Here is a 27,970-nt window from a genome sequence, read left to right on the forward strand (position 1 = left end):
GCAGGTGTATGCGACTGCCTATTACGACAAAGCAGTCGAGCGGGTGTTCTTCGAAGTTGCTGATCACAAGACCTCTATTTCTCGACAGCGGTTTGGTACTTTGCTTGGTTTGGCTGCTGGCCCATCGAGAATTAATCCGGAGACGATTCCGATTGGGCATCTTTACAACATGTTCTATAACATGGGGTACACGGAGGCGCTCGTCTCTGTCGCAAAGTTCAAGAAATCCTGCTTGCCGCCGCAGTGGAACGACATGTTCACAGTCCTCTTCAAGGGCTTGTCTGAACGGAGCTCAGGATTTGACGGTGCTAGTCGACTGTTCTTGTCGATTATGTACGCAGTTTACAATGGAGTCAACCTAGACTTTGGGTTGGTCCTCTGGCAACAGCTCATCCAGAGCCTTTCTTCTTCATCACGACATTCTGAGGTGTCGTTTGCCCGATTCTGGATTCTTATCACCAAATGGGCGATGGATAAGCTGGATATACCCACTGCTGCTGGTGCAGTGATGTCTTCGGTCGGTACTTTTCATACCACCAAGATAATCGTTTCTGATGCATCCAGGTTCTCTTTCATTGGCTCTATTCCAGAGACAATGTATGGCGACGTCCCATCCGACAGCAGGATCATCCAGACGATTAAAGAGTTCAAGGCATCTGGTCCTAGGGAACTTACACCGGAAATGTTAAAGTCCATTCATGATGCTGATAAACCGGTTCCCAGGGGCAAAAAGGCGGACAAAGGGAAGCAAGCGACCAAAGCTCCTAAAGGTCCTTCTCCCAAGAAAAGGAAACAAACAAAACCTGCCCAGTCACCGCAACCGAAGAGAAGGAAGACACAACCAAAACGCAAACTTGTCATCCCTTCCTCTTCAAGTGACTCTGAAGGTGAGAGTTCGGACTCGGACGGCTCTCAAAGAGGCGAAACCCCTCCAAGAGGCAACACCCCACCCCGATCTCCTACCCCAGATATGGAAATCCATAACTCACCCATTCCTTCACCCACTCAAACAATCCCTACTTCCATTCCCACCATAAACCCCACTACCACTATTCCTCCAACCTCTTTCCCTATACCACCACCCATTTTCACAACTGCAACCGAAACACCACCTGTAACCGAAACCCCACCCGTAACCGAACCAACTCAAACCGAAACCCAGCATACAACCGAACCTACCCACACTCAACCACCACCCGAAACTACCCCACCCCACACTCAACCTGAACCTACAAAACCCACAACACCCCCAGCTTCACCACCCCCACCATCTCCAGATCATGCCTCTGATGGAGATAACCCGTTCCTTGGCGGTGACAACATGACCTTTGATTCGGTCTACTTTAGTCCGTTTCAGGTTCAAAGCGATGAAGAGGATGATGCTCCAGTGACAAAGAAACATTTTAAGGAGCTCAACGAGAAGGTTGATTTACTTCTTGCCTCATCTTCCAACCACCAGTCCTCTCTCTCTGAAGCCGCTCTTCAGAAGATTGTTGATGCCTTCTCCAGGGCTCAGCATGATTCTGTAGCTTCAACCACTGCCACCATAGACGCCTCTACCAAAGCCTGTGCGGCTGCGACCACAAAAGTCGATAAACTATTCTCAGACGCCTCTTCCCTGTTGAAGTCCTTACAGGAGAGTGCGGATTCTACCAAGACAACTTTGGAACCAATTGTTCAGCAATTGGCAAAGTTCGTCTCAACGGAGTTGACATCGTTCGCTACACTTCGCCAATCCATAAGCGACGATAACTCGGCCCTTCGTGCCTCCATTGATGAGCGCCTCGCTAAGCTTCAGGAGGATCTCGCAGCTGAAAACTCATTGATGGACGTTCTGGCAAGCAAAACCACCGCCCTAAAGGTCAAGAGCACTCAGCTATCAAACTCACAGCAATAGCTTGAAGCTCTTCGATCCGAAAGGGAGGTCATAAAGACATGTGTTTCAGATGTACACGCTGCCCTATCCAACATCCTAGAAGCACACGATCCAATTCTAAACCATTCGGTGAGGCGAACCCTTGCTGAAAAACTTTCTCCTGCCATGGACCTTCTCAGCAAAATCGAAGGCTTACCTAGTTTCGTGTCCAATCCGAAACAAGGGGGAGAAGAGAAGAAGATCGGATCGAAACCACCTCCTTCCTCCAAAGCTACTCACACAACCGAACCACCTCCAACTGGTCAAACTTCGGGTTCGGGTGTGAAGGATAAAGGGAAGAATATAGCTGAGGAAGAAGATGAAGATGAAGACAAAGAAACCATTGCGGACATGTTGGAATGAAAGAACAGTCGCAATGTTGATGAAGATGTCAATCGTGTGGCGCGAGAGGCTGAAGAAGCCGAACGCAAGAAGAAGGAAGCCCACGATCTCCTTGAGAGCAGGAAGACTCTCTTCCCTGCCTGGACTCGGGAGCGAATGATCAAGGAGGCCATAGATACTCCCAGCATCCTATGGCTCGAGCCGGTGATCTCGTTCGACTGCTATAATTCTGTCGATTCGCAGTTCGACATGCCGCTGACTCGAAAGGCGTTTATCTTCCACGCCTTCTCAAATATTTATGAAGTCCCTCATCCGAACCCTGAGGTTGATAGGGAGCTCATTGACTTCTATCTGAAGGCTGCTCGTCCTCAGTATCTAACATGGAGCGCCCAGAAGATAGTGAACGTTCGGGTATTGAAGCCTTACACCGAAGGAAGATTCATCAATGTTCGGTTCAAGGTGATTCGAGGATCTGCAAAGTCTGAACATCTTATATCCCTGGCAGATCTACCGAACCTAAATCCTCATGATTAGATTGTTTTGCATAACATCCTCTTGACGAATGAAGCTGAATATGGTCCGATTATAGACCATCTCAAGAGGATGATTGTATGTTACATCATGGAGGTAGCCCTAATGGATCAGGAGGTAGCCACTGTCTTCAAGAAGAAACCGAAGATAGCTCCTGTGGGATCGGCCAGTGATCTCAATCAGATGAAAATGGGCAAGATCGACCCGAGACGCAATTCGGTCATGTTCACTAGAGCAGAAGGACAGAAATGTCTCTTTGCTTTAGCTGACAAACATCTTTACACCACATCTTGTCTCGAGCACGTGTTGTCGATCGTTCAAAGGTGTAAAGAGAATGCAGCGGATGATGTTAAGTACTTCAATGACATGATCCAGTGGTACATCAGGTTTAGACAGATGATACTGGCTCTTATCTCGCGTCTGTTTAATACCGTGAAGAAGAAAGTTCCTGCCGCTGCTGGCCCAAGTAACAAGTGAAGGTCTCGCTCCAATTGACGCAAAGGGGGAGATTGTTGGGTTGAAGATTCGTTCAAGGGTTGCGTCATTGGGCTCGGCTATTAGTCTATTTATTTTGTACTCCGGTTTGGGCCTGTCCAACCGAGAGCCCGTTAGGTTTATTATATAAGTATATGCTTGCATGCATATTAGGTTAACGATTGTGATCGATCTAGAGTATAACGATAGTATTACAGATTTCTTTGATCGTTCTTGTAAACCTACTAATCCTCTACAGTTGATATTCTTAATCGAGCTCTTCTGAGGGTTTTGTTTTAATCATTCGACACGTTTGATTCATTCTTGACTTGTTCTTATTTTCGTGTTCTTGCTGTTTTATATTTACTTACCTGTTTAAGATCTAATCGATCTTCAAAGATTAAAGTTTTAATCTCATCATATATATATATATATATATATATATATATATATATATATATATAAACATGTTTGTGTAAAAGCACGTATATATAAAAATATTTTTGAATAAATACGTTTTCTTACACATTTTTTTTTTAATAAAAGTGTTTGTATAAAAACATTTTTTTAATGAAAACGTGTTTATATACGTAAATATATATAAATATATTTACTATGAAAACGTGTTTGTATAAAAAAATGTTTTTTTTATAACTATGTATTTTGCATACAAAATGTTTTAAAAAAAAAAAACGCTTTTATATAAGTATTTTGGATAAAAGAATGTTTTTAAAAAATCGTTTTTATATAGAAAAAAAGTTTTTTTTACATGAAAATATTTTTTTTTGTATAAATATGATTTTATACAACAAACAAACATATTCGAATCAAAATTTTGAAAGAAAACGTAAAAAACAAAATTTAGGATGAACTTGTAAAAAAAATTGAAATCTGGGCAAAAAATGTAAACTTTGAATCAAATTTATAATAAAATTTAAAATCTAGACTAAAAGTGTAATTTTTAAAAGTTGGATAATGGGTAAAAGGTCAAATTGAAGACAATTTTCGGTTTTTAAGACTTAATTAAATAAAAAATATATAAAAATTAAATCGATTACGAGTTCAAAACATAAAGACTTTTATGAAGTTTTTCCTTTTATTAATAACTATCAATGCTAAATTTAATAAAAAAAATGTCACTAATACATTCATCATTTTATTTTGCACTAGGCGAATGCCCGTGCATTGCGCAGAAACACCTATATAGTTAAAATCTTTACAAATATATGTTTTTTTTGTTAAATATAACAATAACATTGTTATATTTGATATAATAATTTGTATACTAAATTGATATAATATATTGATTATTTTAAATTATATAATAATATATGTACATCTATTATAACTGCATAATCTCAACCGTTTGAATGATTTCTACCCGTAAGTTATTCATGAATAAAATGAAATAATAAGGTTTAATGTTATTTATAGTTGTTGTTATTGTTAATTAATTTTTTTAAATTAATTTTTTTAACGTTTTAATTTCTATCATTATAATTATTTAAAACATCACATTGTTTTTTTGATTTTAAATGTAACAATATTATCATTTATATAGAGTTATTTGTAACTATTGTTATTGTAAGTTATTTTAAGCTATTTATTTGAAAACATTTAACGATTATACAAATATACTTAGGAAATATTTATGTTAAATTGAGATTATAATTTAGTTTTTGCATTTTGCACTACAATTTATTACTTTTAACTATTCAAAAATATTCATGGGGTTTTTTAAGTGCAACTGAAATTTATATTTAAGTTGACACTGTAATGTCATATTTAAATTAAAAATTTAAGTATTTTGTCTAAACTGTTCAAAAGTTATAGTTTTAAATTTATAATGATTTACATACAACATATTAAATCTAATAAATTAAGTATAATCCGTTAAAAGTTAACGACATAACTTTATAAGTAGAAATAAATATATTATTTTAATATTGAAATTTAGTTTATTTATGTTTACACTTTAGGTTTGATATTTATTAAACCTTATTAACCAACTTATAATCACTATAATCACTATTAGAACGATACTGCAATTTATCATTTTAATTATTTACAAAATACTCTTTGGATTATTTAAGTTAAACTAAAATTTATATTTAAGTTGATCCTGTAATGTCATATTTAAATTTATAATTTAAGTATTTTTTACAAATTGTTCAACAGTTGTAGTTATAAAATGATAATGGTTTACAATAATATATTAAAACTAATAAATTAAGTATAATATGTTAAAATTTAAAAACATAACTTTATAAATAGAAGTAAAGATATATTCTTTTAATATTGAAATTTAGTTTATATATGATTAAACTTTAGGATTGATATTTATTTAATCTTATTAACCAACTTATAATCATTATTAAAAAGAAATTGAAAAGTCATAGGAGTTTCAAATGAATGTGGTGAAAAGAAAAATAAATGTGAGTTTCAAATGAATGTGGTGAAAGGAAAAATGCTAGCTTTATAAGGGGCTGTTTGGCAGGATCTGAATATTTAAGATCTGAATTTTTAAGAGGTCTGAATTTCTAAGAGGGTCTGAATTTTTAAGATCTGAATTTTTTAAATACTGTTTGGGTGGAACCTCTGAATTATAGTGCTGAATTATAAAAATGACCATTTTACCCTTATATAAACACCATATAAAAACCATATTAAACATAATTCTTCATGGCCATTGGACTCTGTATGCAAGTACTCAACTTGGTTATTAGTTATCCTCACAGAAGTTGATTACAACTTAACCAACCCTGTATCCATTTCTCCAGGATTATAATCCCAACCTGCCTCAACCAGCAAACAGAACAGACATCAACCTAAATAGCCTTTTCAATGTTTCTCTATGAAAAAGAGGAGATTTCAAAAACATCATTTACCACTCCCTAATTTCAGCAAAAATGTAACTATCCGAAAAACAATTTCAGAGGAAACACCTAAAATCATCAACATCATTTATCACTCCTTGAATTTCGTTTTCACATATGCACTGATAAACACCTAAAATCCCAAAAGCGATTTACGAGGAAAATTGATTTCAACAATAGGGGTCGGGAATCCTAATTTTAACAAAAACAAACAGAAAACCCCAATTGGTGACTGCCATCCATGGAGAAGACAACAATAACATATGATTTCAATCTGATTTCAACATGAAGACAACAACATCAGATTTTCAAACGATGCCCTGATTTTAAAAAAAAAAAAGTGAAAAATGGTGCTCTGATTTCACACACAAAAAAAGCTAATGATGCTCTGATACTTGAATTTTAGGGGAAACAACTATGATACTCGATTTTCAAGAATTAAACTCGAATCCTAGAGCAATAGAAAAATAAAAACTTTACCTGTAGAAGATGCTGGAGGCGAAGGCGGCATAGGCGAAGCAAACAGAGGCAAAGTCGGCGGCGCCGGTGGCAATGCAGATCAGACGGAGGCAGACGGGATCGAAGCTGGAAGATAAAGAGGTGGAGTCGAAGAGAAGAGGCATGCGTATGAGAAAAGAAAAGAGCGTGTTTTTATCCGGGGCACAATCGTCCTCTTTTTAATTCAGATACGAGTTTATGTCTGGTTTTTTAAGAGGCATTTGTTCAATTAAGAGGTATTTTATAAGTGGCTACCAAACATCACACATTTGAAATTTTAACAGGTTACCTCTTAATTTTTCAATTAAGAGGTAAACAAACAGGACCTAAGATATATAAATATAGATATAGATATAGATGTGTTAGAATATGTTATACTTTTCTCACTTCACTCTAGGGACGGTTTTAAGGGGTTCTCGGTGTGGCACTGGTAACCCTTAACTTTTCTAGCCGCAGTGTAAAAAATTTCAATTTTTCGATTTTTTTTAACTATTTTTCATGTATCGGCAACACCTATTCATCCCGGCAACACCTACTATGTATTCCTGCGTCCGTTCTGCTTCACTCTCATCCATAGTTTGCATTAGTTGTTTATGAACTTATGTAGATTAGTTCAAATCTTTTAAAACGAATATTAAACATGTTTGTCTAGCTTCTTCTTTTTGTTTTCTTGTTTTTTTTGTTTTTGTTTGTTTTTGTTTGTTTTTTTCTCTTTTTTGAACACTTTGAAACTCGGTTATTCTTTTACAAGTCCTATAAAAATACTATGTGTGGAATTGTGGATATTCATCCACCAATTTTTAATTTTTATATATTTTATAATAGATTGTACCTATTTATACTTATCTGTCAAAAAAGTTAATTTAACAAACATAACCGAGCATAACGATAGAAATCTAGGACTAAACTGTAATAAAGTTAGGATTAAGAGAAATAATTTTTTTACTTGAAACGTAAATAGCAAAATGTAACCAGAATTACATGTAAAAAAGGGTAAACGCTACCCCTAGGCATCCCTCCATACAAGTCTAATAATGGCTTCGAATGAGATTTCACTTATAAATTTTTATAAGGATTCTTACCTCTCCATTGGTAGACAAATACATGAAAAAAATTTAAATAACATGTATCACAAAAACACAATCGCCATCAAATTATACTAGATTTTTTAAATTATACTCTAAGTAAAAATATACTGAGTTCAGGCCCTCCGTTTCCATCCATGTTCATCATATAATAAGCTTCCGAGTCACGACTCCCCACGACTCGCTGAAACCTCGCTCTCATGTACAGGAACTCGCCCTCCGACTCTCCGCAACTTCCTCCGGCGCTGCTCTTTCTGCCGCCTTCCAACACCGGTAGAACACCAGCTCCCACAGAGACGCTCTGCACCGTGCTCAGTGCATACCAATCGGAGTCCGAGCACGCCCTTGCCGACGCGTACCCACAATTCCTTCCGTTACAGTACATCGTCCATGTGGGCTCGTTGAACAGCTTGATCTCTCCCCGACGACCAGACAACCTGGAGTGTTGTTTTTTCTCGCACTCAAGCGCGATCCGTACTAGCCCTGAAGACATCTCCTTAACGAGCGCCGCCGTAGATATCGATAGTTCAATGATCAGTACTGGTGCGGATCGTGGGTCATATTGCACTGCAAAGCTGACATGTCCTCTCCGGTTTCCAAACAAAGTTCCGGTGACTTTTCGACCGAGCGACGGCGTTGGTGACAGCTGAATCGGCAAGCTTAGCCGCCGGAAGGTGGGAATGATTGCAGGGATTGATATGATGGTTAGAAGCGAGCGTATAAGTGTGGAGATTCCAGTGCGGGTTCTGGAAAAACGGCTGTATGATAGAGGAGAACTTTTTCCGACAAGGGGTTTGTTATCATTAATGGAAAAGGGGTCAACGATAAATGCAGTGCAGGTGATGTAATTTGATGGGGCTATTTTGCTGGAGCTGTTCCTCGATAAAGAGAGAAGACTTTGATCATGCTTCATTCTATAAGAGTTTGATGATGATAACATGATGATAAACTTTTGAATGGAGGGAAGGGTGGTGGTTCATCTTGTTCATTTGCAATGTATATATATAGACACAGCATGAACGATACATTCGATATTTTTTCATTTTCATAATATAATTTTGATTTTATTTAATTAAAAATATAAGTTGTAAGTAAACAAAAAAAATTTGAAAAAAGAAAGTAAGAACACATTAATCGCCAATTTGATAACCATCATTTTATGTAATCAATAACAGATTTTTATAATTTTGATATTGTCGATCATTCTGTATATAGTAACAATCGGATGTAAAACTTTAACATTTTCATGTTTATGTCTTTGGTAAATTTTAAAAGTGATCGACGTCGTTGTATTAATCAAAAATAAACCAACTAACCTATGTAGATAGGGTAAGTCGGATCGAATCCACAAGGAGTTCGTGGTCAAACTATGTATCAAAACAGTCAATGGAAAATAGATTACTTGTAATCGTGACAAACAAAGATTAACCAAAAACATACTTGAAACTTTATTAGCTAAAACAAAACTTTAAATGAGAAAAGTAAGGTATTTCCGGTTCATTTGTCGGACAATTCGGATTCACACACTTTCTTCCCTAAAATCCTAGTTCAATTACATAGATGTAATTGGGGTTTATGATCTTGCAACACATAATTTTGGGTATACAATGTGTTCATTCAACTAGTTGTCTTACTCCTTATGTCTATTTGGATTAAGAACAATAAGTGAATTGACAATAAAGTGTCTTGTAACTACCTATTACAATATTAAAATTTAATATCACAAGTTGGAATAACACATGTGGATTCAACCAATTGTCTTTGTTCCTAAACTACTTGAACTTGGAACAATCGGTGAATTGACAATGTACTATTTTAGTTATGAAATCAAACAAATTCATACAACCCAATTTCAATCATTGTTACCAAAAGATTATCATATGAAACATAAAAGAACAATTGAAATTAACTAGAACTAAGTAATAATCAAGTGTGTTCGTTCAAAAGTCCTAAACATCTCCGGAAGTAATCCTAATGATTTAGCCTTCCATTGAGTTCATAAAAACACTAACTTGGATGAAATAAATGAAATGCATAATAGAATTCATAATCAAACTTAGAATCATCAAACAAATGTAGCCTAATGATTATCAAAGTACGAAACAAATAAACCTTGGGAAGAAATAATTGTTTTTGAAAATTACTAGAATTGATGAAAATCACTAGTTGAATGCTCTTCAAATGTTGTTTGATGATGAATTGTATCGAATCTTGCCTTGAATCCGGATTAAAATGGAATAGATTTGTGTTTCCTAATGTTTCCAAGGGTTTTAGAAGCCTGAAAAATGCAGGAAAAACTCTGAAAATCGGAGGTGGTAACCTTAAAAACGAATGCATAGGTTACTATTTATAGTGTGTGACAAAAAACAATGAAATTGGGTGATGTGGGACGTTGGACGTCCTAAGAGATGTCTTAGACGTCATGTATAATGCCCAGACGTTCTTTGTACGTCATTTCATGCCTTCTGTCGTCCTTGAAATACAATAAAGAATGGCCAAAAACGTTAGACGTCTTAGACGCATTCTAGGATGTTCATCTTTGAATACTATGCTTTCCGAAACACATCGTTCCAACACGAGACTCCCCTAAAACGCCAAGACGTCCTAGGGGACGTCTTAGATGCCTGGAGGCGTCCTTCATGTTCCATGCAAGTTTTGGTGGTCAAAACAACAAAAGTAGTAGAAACACAAAACACGAAAGTTGTAGAAAATCTTGTCTAGTTTCCAGAACTTCTTGCCTCATGTCAATTGGAGGCCCAAAACTTGAGATATGACCAAAACATTGAAGCATGGTCAATTTTCCCAGCAACGTTTCTTCATTCCTTTAGCAATCCGTTTTACTTGCAGGTTCCGCCCACTTTTAGTACGATATATTGACCTGCATATAATGTTCAACAACTCATCAAAGTAATGCCATTCTTGGACAATTATACATGAATTCAACAGATTTATGACTATTTAGTATATTTATAAAATAGACTTATCAAAAAGATCTGGCCAGAGAAGACACTTCCGACGATGACTAGAGAAAGTTATCAGAGGTGGAGGTCGACTACAAAAAGTTGTGGTCAATAATACATGATTTTAACCTAAAGGTTTCATACCATGATATTGAATAACTTGTTTGATTACTCGATGATAATTACATAAAAAATATATAAAAATGCATAAACCATAAGAGTTTTGGACTTAAACCCTAACCCTAGACACTAATAAAGGAAATATTTTTAGTAACGATTTCTTAAAAGCTAAATGTTAAAATATTTCAAAAGTTTTTTGCCAAACATATCCTCATCAGTGAAATATAATAATATTAGATTACATGAAATGTTGATATAAATTAATTTTGCATGTGTTTATATAACCATTGATATAGAAAATATTTGTTGACGTGGTTAAAATGATTAGTTGGTGCGAGTATCGAACTATACCAATAATTATCAACATAAAAAATATCTTCATTTAATGGCACAAAAAAAAAAACCACTACCGTGTCACACCTCCGGTTGCCGACAGAAAGGCCGAGGCGAACAACATAAATCAATGATCACAGTTATTGAAACATACATTGAACAGTACAAATATAATATTCTATTATAATCGAAATAGAAATTACATTGACAATGACTATTACTAGATCAGAACACACGCCTAACTATTTGGCGTTTTACAATGGTAGAGTGAAAAGATGGAAAGTATTCTATACAACACTTCTTACCTGTTAATAATTCTGAGAATAAATACACTAAGATATGTCAACAAAAGATTGTTAGTGAATTATACAATTTTTGACACAAAGTATTATTATAACCAAATATATTTTATAAAAGTTTATGTAGTTGACCGGCTTTTATAAATACACACTTTTCTATCAAAGTATCAAAATAAATGAGTTATAAAGATGTTTTTGGACTCATTTAGAAATATTGTTTGTTCATATCCAAAAGTATAAATTTTAATAAATGTACAAACAATTCATACTTATATCAAAATTTACCATTTCTATAGACAAATTGCATTTTATATAAAGATTTTGAATATCAAGTTATATAAAATAATAACGTGTTACACCTTGTGAAAACCTAAAATAACTACTTCACTCTTGTGATTTCATACCAACGATTGTATGGTTTATATGTATAACTCGTAAATTTCAAGTTTATAAACTTTTTATGGTCGTGTCTTAGCGTTAATTAATTTGTTATCTTACTTCATTTGGGAACCAACACCTAATCAGTGGGAAAAACTCCTCCCAGGTAAACGTTGTGTGTTCGTGTTGCAATAATTATTAAGTATCATTTTACTTAAATTTGGAAAACGATATTTATTAGTGGGGCAAACTCCTCCCACATGAACGTTGTGTTTTCGTGCAAGAATGAAGGGTTAATATGAGTTAGTTATTAATGTAAGTTAATAAGCCTTGACTAATCATGTCATGTTCTTAATTAAGTGTTATATGAATTATTTTTGGTAATGACTTATCATTTTGAGTCACAAACTATCCCACTATATAAAGTCTCTTTCAACTAGTATAAATAAGTGAACAAAAACCCCATATAAAACATATTTCAATTCTATACGGTAACAAAACAAATCTAGGATCTATAATTAGCTCATAACTAAACTGCGACACAAGACCTCTGCACCAGCACAAGAGAGAGCATGCTGAAAATCCACACCAACATTTTATCATCATCGTAGGTTAAGTAGTGTAGAAACCTCAATGCCTAAATTCGACTCGTCAGACAATGATTGTAGCTAGCAACCGTTGGCGGGTTGTGTACTCGTATAAATCAGTATTGTCGATCTATACCTAGCATTCCATACAGATTAACGATTATAACGTAGAGGATTTTACTAAGATATATAATCTTTTGTAGTGATAAACATAACGCATATAGATTAGGAAATGATCCTACCTCTTATCGCTTTTAGAAGCGAACATAGCTCATATAGGAAGTCCCTTGAGTGTTGGATCCTAACAATGTTTTTAGGCATCCTAATCCTAAGCTTTTCATTATAAGTTCATTGAAAACCTATAATTCTTTGATATTTTGGAATAATCATTGATGAAAGTCTTTTAGTGTTTTAGATTTGTAAGACTTAACATATTTCCAAATTTTATTGTCTGTCATGATGAAATTTAGGTCGCATAATGACTGCTTTTAAGACAATTTTCAGGTTTCAACCAATGTGAAAGCAAGATTTCCCATGAAACCAATAAGTAATATTATCCATATGATAAATAATTTCATAATAAAATGAATCTTTAATACGGGGGTCAAATTTTATTGCCTCTTAAATCATGGCCTACCTCCCCCCCCCCCCTTCCAATCACAGGCTATGTCTTTCAGAAGATAATATGCAAGTCTGACTTTAACCTCCTCGGGACATGAGCTAGTCCGAAAAGCATCCGTGATGTCCGCCAACCATCACCTGCTAATAATGGGGCCCTTCTTCCCGAAGAACTCAGGAGCCCCACATACACAAAACTCTCGGAAGGTAAGAGTGCATGCTCCCACTATAACCACTATCTCAGTACGGAATGCGCCAAGACGATCATCCAACATCTCCATAATGACCTCCTTGATTGTACCAAAGATCACCGGAGTCTGCTCATGAATGCCGCGAGTGATCTCTGACGAAATGAACTCTCGCATTTGATCATCAAAGAGTCCGTCTATAGGGCTCGAACCCGATCCCACACCAGGATCTGAACCACCTCGAGTGACAACCATACTGAAAATAAACAATGCGGTCATCGGAAAACACTCAAAAAATTTCCACACTTGGCAAGTTCCCTTAGTATCCTCGTGGCTTCCCTTGTTTCATGTATGGATCTTGTGCTACTAGTAGTACCCGCCCAATAATACCTTTCACGCCTATCCATACTTTCTTCAAGGACTTCCTCAAATCCTCTAAGTTACTTCCTCACCGAAAATACTCTCTAAATCTGCTAAACTACACATATGGCTTGCTAACAGACTTTCTAGGTTCTCCTAGGATTCCCTTCACACCACTCCCCGCCATCAGCTGCAGAAGAAACTCCCATTAACACCAAATAACTACCTTACGAATATAATTACATGCAACAGACAGTAGATAAGTCTTTTACTGCAAGGTGTCGCACTATAACAGTTGGACTCAAACAAGAGCTGTGCAATAGAGTTAAACCTAAACTTATAAAATTATCTAATTTCTATAAAAGGTAACCCATCATATTCGCTTAATATTTAACTGGTTTTAATGGTAATTCATAAAAGCCCAAAGCAATCAACATTCGAGCATCGAGTTCTAACCAGTGTGCTGCCTAATTAGGCCATTATATCATATGGTTTGTAATCCATACTAGCATGCAGTTCTAGATGTTCATACAGTAGACATACAAAGGCATCTCTCCTAACATACAGTTTTGAGTAGATCCTTAGCCCTAATCTAACATGCTATACACATATACACATAATGAAACAAGTAAACATCTATGGGTATTTTGCGAAATACTTACTTGAGCTTGGCTGATTACACACATCACACCCGTTATTTTTTAAAACCTTTTTGGAAAATCTTTTTCTTTTTACCAATTCCCCTGTTTGAGTTTAGACACTCTCGAGAGTGTGCCCGAATCCCTCAAACCGAGGCTTAGATACCAACTTGTAACATCCCAAAAATACTAAGTAAAATTTTTTAAATTTTAAGTCAACCAAAACCATCAGTATTTCATTCAGAACCAATCAAAGTAGAAAATGTAGAAAATAGTTATCAGAGTACTAATCAAAATCATAGAATGCGGAACACTGGTGGATGTTGTGCGATTGTGCCAAGCCCTTCCCCTTCGAACCAGAGGTACCTAAAACCATAAACATAAACTGTAAGCAAAAAAAACATAGCGAGTTACCCAAAATACCACATACCATACATACATTGGGCCCTATCCAACATCCATCAAGCCCTTCCCGGTACAGATCTGTCAGTAACATGTAGTAGGTTCCTCACAACACATATTGTGGGTCGCACCCAAACATACATACAAATACATGCAAGAGTCACAAAGACAGCTAGCATTATATAAACGTAATCTAAAGGGCTGACATTGGTGCCTTCGACCCGTAATTACTATAATGAGACTCATCTCTCAGACGAAAATCAACCGTTACTTCTCTCACTGCTGAATCAAAGATGTTATGCCCCACCTAGACATTCATTCAAGGTAAAACCTCAATCTACCTTTCCAAACCTAAAAGTTGACCAAAAGTCAACTTAGGACAAAGAACCAACGATCAAGACAAAGTCAAAATGTCATCAGCACCTCTCCACGTCGTGGGCACAAAACGACGAAACAGTCGACTGGTCTCTGGTTGCCTCGTCGTCGCGAAGTAGTGCCATGTTGTGGTGACCACTCTAAATAACTTATTCGAGTTAAGCTACCATTAACTAATTTTTAGGGCTTAAAATTCCAAATCTAATCCTTCCCAACATCTTGATGGATTAAGCTTCCAACTTTATCCATTAAGACAGGATCTCAAAACCTAGGTTCTAAGGGTCATTTAAGAGGTATAACTCATCCAATATGTCCTTAATCACAAGAGATGCAAGTCTAAACTTACTAGAAAGGGGTCTTATTGATCACAAAAAATGTAAACTTTATAGTAAAACCTAGAATCTTGAGGAATAATTGTTGGGAATAAATCCCCTTTTTAGGGTTGGACACGACATGTTGGAGGAACCAACACGGCGTTTCTAGGTTTAAAGAAACGCGACTTTCACTAAGGACAACAGGGCGTGTTTATGCCATAACACGGCGTGTTGGCGGCTAGTGGAGAGAACCCTAATTTTAAGGTGTTGCACCCTATATAAAGGACTTAAGTCCTCATGGTTGGCATCCTTACCAGCCTCCATTGCCACTAAAACCTAAAAATTAATCTTTAAGTCTCTTGGTAGTGTTCTTGAACTAGTAAGAAGTTCTTGGTGCTCCTTTTTGGTTCTTTGTGAAGGAACATGAGATCTTGAAGTTGTTTTGCTTGGTGGAAAGGCTTTGGATCTAGAATCATCTTCTTTTGATCTGGTGAGATCGGCAGTCATATATGGAAGAACTTTTGGGGATCGAACACTACCCTTGCTAGGTGAGGAGCGGTAGCAGGAAAATGGTGGTGTAAGTTGCATGATTTGTTTGGTCATTCGAACGTCAGGGGAAATTTGTATTCACATACGTTGTAGACGGTTAGAATTCAGTGATTCCTTAAGAATGGAATTTGGGGTGAAGATTTGTCAGTTGAGGGCAAGGGTTATGGTTTTTAGTCGCCAACATCAGAACTCAAGGAATTGGTTTGGTATCATGTATGTGTGTGTGTGTGGGGGGGGTGATTTGGATTATTAGACTGGTTAAGATTTCAAGAATATCCTTCAGGAGTTAGGCAATCATTAAGCTTGGCTTGTAATAGAACGACAATATTGTTTAACGCAGGTCATAGGTGGTTCATGTTATATGTGGTTGATGGGTTGGTAATCCATCGAGTTTAAGAGATGAGAGATCTTCATCGAATCCAAGTGGGGGAGAATCGATCAGGATTTTCGGGAGTTAGGAAGGGTGTGGAACTAGGCAAAGTTTCACATTCTGGCCAGGAGGAGAGACGATGCAAGTGGCTGTTTAGATTGAGGTTGTAAAAGTGGGAGTTCAGCAAACTTCCAACCATTGGTCGACGTCTTCTTTTCTATGCATAACAAGCTTGTGGTTGAGTCCAGGTTGAGGGCTTTGCAATTCAAAGCATGTCCCGATCACCTGATTGGATGCAGTCAGATGCATGTTGCGGCTCATGATACGTGGGGTTGTGTTGGTTAGAAGTGTTGTAAGACTGCAATGGGATCGTGGGGTTATGTTGGTTATAAGTGTTGTAAGACTACAATGAAAAGTGAACCTCTAGCAATCACAAGCAATCAAGTTCTGATGTCAGCTGAGTCCGAGATGAGTTGAAGTTTCGATATGAAGGGCAATTTTGAGATTAACAATATGTTCAAGCATTTAATGTATTTTGTCTTATTATTGATGTAACATTTCATAGGACTTACTTTTGTGTATCTTTTAAATATCAGTTTTTCAAAGACTGATTATTATCCAGTCCTAGGAATGTATCTTAGTTTGTACTATGTTCCTCCTTGCACTATAAAAGGAGTGATTGTTTCCTCATTAAATGACAAGTGAAAAACTCACGTTTTACTCCAAAAATAGCTATTATTCTCTTTACATCACTTTCACTTTTCCTTCAAGTCAAAGTTCTTTCTTAACATTCTTCTTGTTATTTAAATATCTTTGCATTGATTATACTCTAAGTTCTCTTCATTTATTACTTGAAGTCTTAGTTGAATATCTCTTTCAAGTCTTAACTGGTATTATCAGATTTGCCTGGAATCATACATTAAGAGAAGACGTTGATCTTAAAGATTAACTCAAGGTTTGAGTTTTAAAACCTTATCCTTGAGCATTGATTACTTGCTCTTACAGTTGGTATCAGGGCTTGAGTGGTTGTCCTTTGAATCCATAAGAACATATTATAGTTGATTTGAAATTACCTAGGTATTTAAGTCATTTTGTGTTCAGGATAAAAGTTCTTCTATATACCACTTCTGCTCTAATATCTTAACTTCAATGGTTGATCCTAATTCTCAACAAATGTATTCAATACAAATAACAAATAGCTTGGGTTACCCTTCTCGTGCACAATTGCTAGTTGTTGAAGAGTATGATCATTGGAAAATCAGAATGGAAAGATTCTTACTTGATAGGGAAAGAGGTGAAGCAATATGGAGATTCGTGAAAGAAGGTCCACATGTTCCAGTCAAACAAACTGTGAGATATGTTGCTGCAACTCTTATGGGTCAGGAAGAACAGCGTCCAACACCTCTCACTACTTATGGCATCGAGAAACTACATGCAGATTAAGTTGCATTTTCCTAGATGGTGTTTGGTGTTCCTCTTTCTCTCTTTGAGCACATTAAGTTGTGCAAAACTGCTAAAGAGATTTAGGACACTCTACAAGATCTGTTCGAGGGATCAGAAAATATGAAGGATAAATGGTTGACTTCGGTCGTTAATGAGTTCGGTACTTTCACCACAACTTCTGGTGAATCAGTTGCCCCGGCTTCCATCAGATACCAAATTGTCGTCAACAACATGAAAACTCATGGGACTGTCCGAACTCCACTAGAATATAATCTCAAGTTTAGCAATAGTCTTGGTAAAGGATGGGGAAACGTGAAATTGTGTCTTCAGAGTAATGGATCTCTAAAGAAGCTGAAGCTTTACCAGCTGTTTGATGAGCTTCAAGGACATGAATCAAATATTGCTCAAACAATGAGAGAACTCTCAGGAGGTCCTCTAACTCTTGCTAGTTTTTTTGATCCTCAAGTCTCAAACCCCTCTATTTTGGACCCATTCAAAATTGTTATCCCTCCTATTCCATATGTTCAACCCTCTCCACCAACTTTACATGTCCTTGCTAATTGCAACTATCAGTTTGATGGAGACCTCGACCCTAAAGCGATGGACTCCAAACTTTGCTTTCAACAAGAGTTTGATTTGCTATCCTTGAAATACAAGCGACCATGGAACCCCACTCAAAAATCATATCACAACCGTTTCCTAGCTCCTCATTAAAGTAATCCTCTACCATTTCCCAAACCCTCAGAGAATCCACCTGCTTACAAACCAAACATCTAGACACCAAATCATTCCTTGGAATCCCGCGAGAATCTGAAGCCAGACAAACCGAAGGTCGTTTGTCACAAGTGTGGTCATGGAAATCACCTTGCCAAGGATTGTATGGCTGAAGCCACACAGAAACCAAAGATCAAGGACTCTGTTTACTATGCCCGTCGAGCCCAAGAAATGGCTGCAAGTGAAAAAGATTTCGTCACCACCGTGTCAAGAGATGTGGAAGGTAATTGGTCTTCTAGAGATGAAGATGATGTAAGTTCTGAAAGAAAAATGTGTCTTATGGCTAGACAAAAAATCGAATGCGATGAAGGGTAGTGGTCATCTAGATTAGAAGGTGATGATGAAGATGTTGAGCCAAATTTCTACTACATGGCAACCAACGATCCTCCAGGTCGAAGCATCGTTCAACAGATAAAATGTATGATTACTGATAATAATTTTGATTTATCTCTTTGTGAACCATATCTAACCCAAATCCAATCAGATATGAACATCATCCATAAAGCCTATGAGTCTTCCATAAAAGCGAGTGAGAAGATGGAAATCGAATTGAGTCGTCTTAAATTACGTTTCGAGGATAGGAAGCTTAAGATAGAGTCGTTAGAACGAGAACTTTTAATGTCACAAGATGAATGTATCCTTCTTAAAGACAAATGTGAAATCAATTATTCTGAAAGGAATGTTTTAATTTCTAATAACAAACATATGAATGCCAAAATTGATGTTTTGCATCATGCCATATATATTCTTGAAGCCACTGAATGGATGACTCATAATTTTGTCATCATTGGTCCAAAGTACCTGGTCTCGGAGGTGAGTTTCCGAAAATTATTGCTCGCCCCTTGAAGGAGTTATGGAATCTAAATTTTATAGGAGACATTCCGAACCGCAAACATTCGGATACCCCTGTCTCACCATTTTCACCCCTTCCTAAGACCTCAGACCGATTTTCATCTCTGATTCCTGAGTTTCAACCAAAAGTTGTCAAGTGTCCTGATTCCATGCCTCTTCTGCCTCTGATACCCCTGGACCTGAATCAGACCTCGGAGTCCCTCCCTAGCGTTACCCATAATGTAGTTTAAATTCTAAACCTCGGTCCTCCTAACAACCATGGAATTGAGGAAATAATTCCGGAGACAACTGGACCTAAATCAGATAAATCATATTTTATCTGGGCATCTTTTGATAGTGACGCAGAAGAAGAAATATTAGTAGATTATTCATCTGAATCTTGTGTTTCAAATTCTCAAGTGATTTCAAAAACAACCTTATTACCAATCAAGCCTACGTTTAACAACCCATCTGCATGCCAATCTTCCAAGTCATCATCTAACTCCAGGAAGAAACCATCGTTAAATAGTAAAGATGTCATCAATCCTAAGATAGAAGCAAAAAAATGCCCTAAAAAAGGAAATTAGGTCAAGATAAGATTCCAGATTCATTGAGAATTCTAAGAATAAAGCATCTCGGACTGTGAGCCCATCCAATAGGAACCACAACACCTTTGTGCCTGTTAAGATTCTTAAGATGCCTTCTAATCCTCCTCGTTCGGTAGATCAAAACAAGGTTATCAGTCTCATTCTAAAAAAGTTTGTTGATACACATCCCACTAATACTAACTCTTATCGGACCGTTTCTACTATGTTCATTTCTATATCTGATGGTACGATTTTTAAACCACAACTTTCAAAACCAAATTTTACATCAAAAGTAGCATACAAAGAACGAGTTGCCGAAAACATTGTTTCTCAAAAAGTTTCAAATGATTCAAACCAAAAATTTGAGTGGAGATTTAAAAATGTTAAAAAAGAAACTGCAATTCCAAGTAACATTGTGATTCCTACAGCTCAAAAAAACTGTTGATCTGAGAAAAGTTGTTCTGAAACAACATGTTGTTGAATATGATTTTTGGATCAATGAAAAGACCATGGATTTCTACTTATTTCCAAAAGAATCTCGGAACAAGCCCTTCGAGACATCTGTTGCTTAAAAGTCATAACATAAGTCCAAAGCCCGTGCCCATGTCCCAAAACATAACTCAGAGCCTAAAAACTCGAAAATTCACTAATTCTTTCAGGCACTCTGTGCTTCAGAACAAGATAAAATATGGTATATTGATAGTGCTTGTTCCATGCACATGACGGGGCAAAAAGATTTTCTGCGTGATCTTAAACTCACACCAAATGATGGCTATGTGATGCATGGAAACAACTCCAACTCTCAGATCCGAGACTATGGCATCCTTACAAATGGCAATTTCTCTATCTCAAATGTGGCATATGTAGCTGACCTGAAGCATTATTTGATAACTATGGCTCAACTCATTGAATCCAACCGAAGAGTTGAGTTTTGTAAAAAACACGGCTACGTCATGATAGAAGACCGGAAAGAATGTATCATAAAATCAAATCGCAACAAGAATATGTATCCTTTGGACACCAACATGATCATTGGAAAACCTCAACTCTGTTTACTCTCAAAATCCGTTCCTGACGTCAGCTGGTTATGGCATCGGAGGCTTGCTCACTTAAACTTCCGATATATGAATGATGTTGTTTCCAAAGAAATTATCAAAGGTCTTTCACTCCTTAAGCTTGAAACTGATCATTTGTGTGCTGCGTGTGAATGTGGAAGCAATCCAAGAAATGTCATTCAGCTATCATTTAAAAAATCAATTTCGAAACCATTAGAACTCCTTCATATTGATCTTTGTGGACCTTCCATAGTAGAAAGTTTACATCACAAAAAGTGTATTCTTGTGATTGTGGATGATTTTACAAGGTTCACTTGGGTCTTCTTCCTTAGGCTGAAATCTGAGACAGCCTCGGAACTTATCAACTTCATCAAACGAATTGAAGTTCTTGTCAAACTACCTGTAATACGGATCTGAAGTGATAATGACTCTAAATTTACCAATGTCACCATTGAAAAATTCCTCTCCGACAAAGGCATTGACCACAATTTATCAGCTCCCTACACTCCTCAACAAAATGGTGTGGTTGAAAGAAGAAACATAACTCTTGTTGAAGCTTCTTGATCGATGCTTAACTTTGTAAATCTTCCACTTTATCTTTGGGCTGAAGCCGTGTCCACTGCCTGCTTCACTCAAAACCGAAGCATCATCAATCGACGCCTCAACATGACAACGTATGAAGCCATGAATGGTCGTAAGCTGAGTATCTCATTTATCCATGTTTTCGGAGGTGCTTTATCAAAACAACCATGATCAACTCATGAAATTTCAGCCTAAAGCTGATAAAGCTTTCTTGGACACTCAGCAAAATCGAAAGCTTACCGAGTTCTGAATCGTCAGACTCATGTTCTTGAAGAAAGTTTTATGTCACCTTCGATGACAACTATGTTCAGAATACTAGCCCAACTCATGTCACAATGCACATCATGGAGTCCGATGCTCCATCACCAGGATGTCTGAATCCTTAAATCATTCATGAAGTTGACTTTAAAACCATGTTCGGACCATCATAAACAGCTCTTGATTCAGAATCTTGATCAAGATCGTCCACAACTACAGCTCAAACTTCCTAAAATGTTTCTGGTCCGACCCCCACCTTTCTTCTATTTGATTCCGATACATTTCAACCTCCTCAGGTTGAGGGGGAGAATGGTGTTCCCTCTCTTGAATCAAATGTTGAAGGATTCCAAGATGCAGTGGATCAATGTGTTGAATTCGATCCTAATCCAAAGAACAACTATGGAGACGATGACTTCTTTGACTTTTTGAACAAAGAAGACGTAAATATCTCTAGTTCAGAAGTTCAGGGTGAGCATCATCCTCAAATTCAAGTTGTTCAGGGGGAGCAACATAACCCCATTATTGATATCGGATCATCAGCTGGACAAGAGCTTCCGAGATTACATATCTGGACAAAGGATCATCCTCCAAACCAAGTAATAGGAAATCTCAACACCAGTATACAAACTCGCTCTGCCACTAACAACCAAAATGAAAGTCATTTATCGGAACTTATATCAATCCATCAAGGAAGCATTAGAACTTGTTGAATGGATTACAACCATGCAAGAAGAGTTGGCAGAATTCGACAGAAATGAAGTATGGACTCTCGTCCCTCATCCTCAGGATCACCCTATTGTTGGTACAAAATGTGTTTCCTAAAACAAGCTAGACGTCACTGGATTAATCATTCAAACCAAATCAAGATTGGTGTCCAAAGGATTTACTCAGATTGAAGGACTTGATTATGACGAGACCTTTTCTCATGTTGCCCATCTTGAAGCCATCAGAATCTTTCTTGCTTATGTAGCTCATAAAGGTTTCAAAGGTTACCAAATGGACGTTAAAAGTGCTTTTCTTAATGGTGAACTAGATACTGAAGTGTATCTTCAACAACCTCCTCGTTTTGTCAATCCTTTTTCCGAGCTATTGTTACAAACTCCAAAAAGTTGTTTATGTCCTCAAGCAAGATCCTCGTGCCTGGTACGAGATTCTTAGAGATGTTATCAAGCATTCCGATTTTTAAAGAGGAATTCTCGTTCCTACCCTATTTCGAACCTCAAATGGAAAACATCTCATGCTAGTCCAAATCTATGTTGACGATACCAACTTTGGATCCACGGATTCATCAATGGTTGCTGATTTTGCCAAGTTAATGATTAGTTGATTCCAAATGAGCATGAATCGTGAAAGAAGTTTCTTCCTCGGTCTCCAAGTCAAACAAACCAACAAAGGAATCTTTATTCACCAAGAAAAATACATTTCCAAGCTTTTTAAGAAATATTCAATGGACACCCATGCCTCTGTAAAAGTTCCTATGGGTTTCGGACATAAGATATTCTCGGACCCATTAGGTGTTTCTGTTGATGAAAAAAAGTATAAGGGAATGATTGGATCACTACTCTACCTAATAGCAAGTCGTCCGGACATCATTCTTTCTACATGTTTGTGTGCCAGGTTTCAGGTCAATCCAAAGATGTCTCATCTTTTGGTGGTCAAGCAAATACCTCAAAGGTACAAAGAGTCTTGGAATCTGGTATCCAGCAAATGAGAGTTTCCTCCTACAAGCTTACCCTGATTCAAACTATGGTGGTCTTCAATTGGACAGAAAAAGCACCTCTGGTGGCTGTCAATTTTTTCGGTGGAAGATTGGTTAGTTGGTCATCTAAGAAGCATAATTGCATTGCTCTTTCAACAGCCGAAGCGGAATACATTGATGCTGCTAGTTGCATTTCTCAAGTTCTTTGGATGAAATCACAACTTCTGGACTGTGGTTATCGACTTCAATAGATTTCAATCTACTGTGACTTTCAAAGTGTCATTGCGATTTCTCACAATCAAATTTAGCACTCGATGACGATGCACATTGATATTCGGTACCATTTTATTAAAGATCATGTTTTAAAATGAAGCATTGAACTTATTTTTGTTCCATCTAATGATGAAATTGTTGATGTCTTTACTAAGGCATTAGAAAAAACCAAATTCAATGGGTTTCTGAATAAAATGGGTATGATGTTGTCTGATCCTCAGTTCTTCCAAGAAGCTTGTACTCTCTAATGGAAACATCGGAAAGTAAATTAATTACGAAGTCAAAATATTTTTCATCTCGGAATAATTTCCTCTCGGAACATATATGATCATTTTACGTGTCTTTTTGTCTAACCTCTTCTTCTAGTTTAAAGTTGTACAACTCTCCTCATCTTTTGAAGTTAATATGACCAATATAGTTACATTGGTATTTTGCTTTGATCTTGCCTCAGATTCTATCTCAAAAGGATGTTATGAAGTTCACCTTGGAATTCAAGTCCAAAATGGTAATGAGCCTTCACCTCTTACCCCTGTCTGAGCTCTAACTCTTCACGTCTCGGACTCTCAAAATCTGTTTAAAATAAGTCCTCTAAGATCTTCGTCTTACGTTTTACCTCTGATATTCAGTATGAGTCTATGCAATCTCGAACTCTATATCATGTACAAGTGTTTTCATTTTCACCTCGGTAGTATCTTATGACAATTCATCTCAGAATTTCCCTATCCCGAGATCACTCGTTTAAAAAGAAGTTCAAAAGTTTTTACATTATTTTCTTTCTGGAATGTTTTCTTTAATAACTCAAAAGGTTATTTTTTAATGATTATCCTTTAATCCTAAATTATCGCGCTTTTTGTACACGTCTCAATAAAGTGTACATCCTTTCAACTGAAATGACGGTTTTCCAAATTGCACGTACTGCCGTCGCACCTTTCGTCTTTGCAGGTCAAATGCATGCCAATTTTGTCAACACATTTAATGCGAACCATTTGCAAATCGGGTATAATCATTACACCTTTTCTCAACCCGACCCGATTCTCCAGCCTATAAAAGGATTTCAAAACCCATCAATTACTTTTTTACGCTCTCATCATCTTCTTCCCTTATTCTCTCTGCAAAAGTTGTTCCCCAAGCTTTAAACCTGCAACAATGGCTTCATCACGAAATTATCCGGAAGTCTCAAAAACCATTCTAAAGAAGAAATCCTCCAAAGGATCTGCCTCATTTTCTTCAACCGATCCCTTTCTTCATGAAACCACACAACTCTTCTCCCTTGATCCTATGGACTATATCATGGTAATAAATGAATTCATCTCTCGTCATCCAATCGCGATTCCACTCACAAAAGCCCCAAATCCCTAAATTCCTCTTAGGATTCTTCTCAATGAATTTCAAAGGATCAAGATCGAAAATGAAGTGCTAGAAACCAAGATCACTAGAGATCGCATTGTTCCTGTGTCAAAACAAACGTTTCTCAAAGCGATTGGCATACCAGAAACCCCAAGGGTATACAAAAGAGTTCAAGGCCAAGAAATTCAAGAAATCTGCAGTCCTTGTCCTTTGGACGGTCCTTATGCACCTTATTCTTTGAGGTTTCTTTAGAAAGCATGGAGGCACTGATACGATGATCAAGGATTGGTTTCATGTGGTGTATAACATCTACCCAGGGAGAACCAACATTGTGGATCTGATCGAGGTCTTGTGGCAAGACTTTTGGAAATTTGTGGTGAAGAGGAAGCAAGCATCTTTCGAACCCACACGTAGACTACCCCAACATATATTGACCACTATACCATCCGAGTCCCCTTTCTTGAAATATCATTTAGAGAACTCGATTGTGTATGACCCAGCACAGTCCATCCCAGTCTCTAATGAGCCCATCTCAGATGTGGTCAAACCAGTCTCGGCTGGTGGCAAGAAAAATAAGGTAGCCAAACGAAATACTTCTCCCATCAAGCCAAAAGCAAAATAGAGCCAAAGTTGATGTTTCCTCTCAACAGGGAACACTCAATGACATTCCGACTAACTTTGGTTATCAGCGCACCCCCAAGCCACTCTTCCAAAGTACCCTTTGGAGTTTTAATACCACTAGCACACACACACGGGAAGTCTCTTCACAATCCACCCTCACCTTCCCAAAAAGGTGATGCCAGTGTTGATGAAAGTTCCTTGCACCCCCTTGAACACCCTCACGAGTCATCTCGGATATCCCCCCTCTTTCTACACATGCATCATCAAAGACCCCTATCTCGGATCCTAATATTTCCAAAGTTGGGGTTGTCCCTACTATTTCAGGAGTCAAAATTGGTCTAATACCTGGCTTAAGTAAAGGACGACCAAGTACTATGGATCCGAATTGGTTATATTTTGTTAACAGGGCTCACACAATACATCCATAGCTTACTCGTTCCCAAGTCGAATCAAATCTCATCTCTATGAGAAATCTAGCCATTCAGAGCAATCTTCCATTTATTGCTCCCCCCGATGAAGTCACAGATCAAGAGTTTGCATCAAGAGAAACTCATCAAGACACCATCATCTCGGATGAGCCTCTGAAGTCCACTCATCACAATGCCCTCCATCCTGATCCAGAAGAAGAACATTCATCTGAGTTCCTGTTCAATGATGACAGTGCATCCGTTGCAGCTCCTCCCGTCTTCTCTTCATTTCACTTTCTGCAAAAACATCATCATCAAGACCCATCCTTGATTTCAGAATTTCATCATCTTCTTCAGAGCCTGTTGATGAAGAACACCACATTGATGACCAAGTCTAGAATACGCTTGGACGTGAAACTGAATCGAACCTGTAACGCCCAAAATTTCAAAACAATTAAAACTTTTCAAAAACCACTCATTTTAATAACGTTGTTACAAAAAGGTTTTCAATAATACATTATCTAACATAGTATTTTCCCAGGTTCATATCATAAAACACCAACGCGAGGAACGGTACGATCACGCCTTTGCCTTGTCACAGACTCCTGAGAACCTGAAAACATAAAACCACAACTGTAAGCCCGAAAGCTTAGTGAGATACCCCCAATATACCAACCACATATACGCCCTTCCAGGCCACGACCTTCCGGTCCATACATATCGCCTTCCGGCCCATAACATATTGCCTTCCGGCCCATAGCATAAAATGCATACATAACATAACAAATCATAGAACGACCCTGCATACCGGGTCACACCCCAGATCTAGCAATCATACGCATAACACATAATCATATAACAGTTCACAGTTAGCAATTGATCAACAGATCACATAACGTAGCATTATTCTAATCAAGATACCGGACTAACCCGTCACTAGCATAACATAATCATAGGAATCAATCAATATACTAATTACACACATACGCCTTTCTAGGCCATGACCTTCCGGTCCACATAGTAATGCCTTCCGGCCCATAACATGTATTGCCTTACGGCCCATAACATATAACAACTGACAACTACCCGGATTTCCATCCGATAAAAGGGTTGGCATTGGTGCCATAAACCCTAGCGATATAGTGAGGATAACTCACCTCGAAACTGCCGACTGAACAGATAGCTCAAGCTGCTCCGATCACTGATACGATCTCCACCTCTGGACAGCCACCAATGCACTGAACTCAAACAATAATCAACAATTACCAAAATACCCCTGGAACCACTGGTCAACCCTTGGTCAAAGACAAGGTCAAAGTCAACCCCTGACTGACCCTACTCGCCGAGTCAACCCTATGACTCGCCGAGTCCCCATACTCAGAACTTCACTCAATCCGCGATCTAACTCGCCGAGTATCCCCCTTGACTCGACGAGTTCCTCCTGGAAGAATCGCGGGGCCACCCCGACTCAACTCGCCGAGTCTGAAGAACAACTCGACGAGTCCCAGTTAATCTTCAAGCTACTCGCCGAGTCTGTTCATCGGACTCGGCGAGTCCATGCCATGCAACCGCTCAAACTGCTTTCTAAGGTCAGAACTGCTCCGACCATTCATAGGTCTGGCCTTCCTAGACTGATTCATCATGTAAGGTCCTCATTTCGGTGCTCATAATACACTCCATGACTCATAATTTGCATTTTGACCTAAGACATAAGGATTCCAATCCAAAACCTCCATTGATTCCCGAAATGCTCAGGCATGGGACATTCTGGACTTCCAAGGGTCCCAATATAAGGTTCCAATCGCATGGGGGACCAAGGAAACACTCAATCTAGCCACAAAAGGGTTCCATAAACCCTAAATCCATCTACACATCAACATA

The 27,970-nt window shown here is 37.6% G+C and overlaps 1 pseudogene; it reads right to left on the minus strand.

The window, feature by feature from the left end:
- Positions 1-7,560: 7,560 nt before the first annotated feature.
- Positions 7,561-8,679, minus strand: LOC145073935 (protein MIZU-KUSSEI 1 pseudogene; annotated as a pseudogene).
- Between the last annotated feature and the right edge of the window lie 19,291 nt (positions 8,680-27,970).

This window comes from Lactuca serriola, chromosome 9 (assembly GCF_051521515.1).
Source record: "Lactuca serriola cultivar US96UC23 chromosome 9, Lser_US96UC23_V15, whole genome shotgun sequence".
NCBI lineage: Eukaryota > Viridiplantae > Streptophyta > Magnoliopsida > Asterales > Asteraceae > Lactuca > Lactuca serriola.